Here is a 1,381-nt window from a genome sequence, read left to right as displayed (position 1 = left end):
TGTCTCCAGACCCTCCCAATCCCTTCAGCAGTATGTACAAGCAGATTATAATGACAGTTATGCATGACAACAGTAACTTATTCACTCATGACACCCACAAAAAATGTACTAGTTACTGATTGCTGCTGCATTTCATTAATTACTTTCCCAACTCTCTCCTGAAAGTACAAGAATCTATAGCTTTATTTTGCAGTGAATGAATATTTTGACTTGCAGCTTGGGATATGCTGAGAGAGAGCTGTGAGCAAGAGGACTGCAGAAATGAGTGTCCTGCTGTCAGGGCACTGGAACTTTGTTAGTATACTACTCACATTGATATTGGGACCAAACTTGCCAGGAAGGGCAGAGGACTCTACTGGTGAATACTACAGTTGGCAGTATGACAACTTCCACGTGCGCTTTAACTTAAAGCAGACAATGTATGGACATCCCTATGGACTTGAGGCTCTGTTATAACTCGGGCTGCCAAAGAATGAGGTTACCCAATTTATTGGATAACAAAACACTGCCAGAGAAGCGACATCAGGCTAGCAGCTGGGTCCCACTTTTTCTGAAGTGTTGCCATGCTGATACACAGCTGTTCCTGTGCTCCCTCTTTGCATCTGTGTGCCTCAACAGACCCATTTACCCTTGTCATTCACTCTGCAAGGCAGTCCGGGACAGCTGTGCACCTGTAATGGAATCTTACGGTTTTCCCTGGCCAGAAATGCTGAAATGTGACAAGTTTCCCACTGATAATGATCTCTGCATTACAGTACAGTTTTCAGATCCTAAAAATACCCACAACCAGGCAAGAAACCCACTTCCTTCATGTTAAAGCTTTCTGCATTTTCAGGTTTTTATTCACTGCTTTAATTTCCAGTACCTACGCAATGTCTTAGAAAAAAGTTTATACAAAAAAGATTTATAGATCTGTATTGTCTTTCAGTCTTTATGGTAATTAATATTTACCTGACAGCAGAATCCTTGTGTTGTTATGTATTTCCTCATTTTAGAATTGTAAGACAATATTTCCGAGACAGCAAAGTGTGGAACGTAAAAAAAGAGCAGGTAAGTAATAATCCTTTTCCTATCCAAATACACTGAACAATAAATTAATACCTAAACAAATAACATGTTTTTTGTCACTTGTACATCAAAGGTATTTCTTTACGGCATTCACTTCATGATTAGTATGACCTGTAAAGCCCTTCCCCAATTGCCAGTAGCAGCATTCTTTCTCACTGTGAAGTCTGTTGCAACCCGTTACAAATGGTCATTTTTCAACATTCCATTTCATAGATAGCACTGAAAATATTCTGGGTAACTGGTAAGGAAATGCCAACAGTAGCCCCCAAAAGTTTGTGTATATGATTGTGTGTATGTAGCATCACAACAATAA

The 1,381-nt window shown here is 39.7% G+C and overlaps 1 pseudogene; it reads left to right on the top strand.

Moving 5' to 3' along the window:
* Positions 1–261: 261 nt before the first annotated feature.
* On the top strand, positions 262–817 carry LOC122816224 (annotated as a pseudogene).
* The last annotated feature ends 564 nt before the right edge of the window (positions 818–1,381 follow it).

Source organism: Protopterus annectens, chromosome 12.part0, assembly GCF_019279795.1.
Source record: "Protopterus annectens isolate FY-2018-M chromosome 12.part0, PAN1.0, whole genome shotgun sequence".
NCBI lineage: Eukaryota > Metazoa > Chordata > Ceratodontiformes > Protopteridae > Protopterus > Protopterus annectens.
The sequence above is the reverse complement of the archived record's forward strand: the minus strand, read 5'-3'. Positions and strand labels throughout refer to the sequence as shown.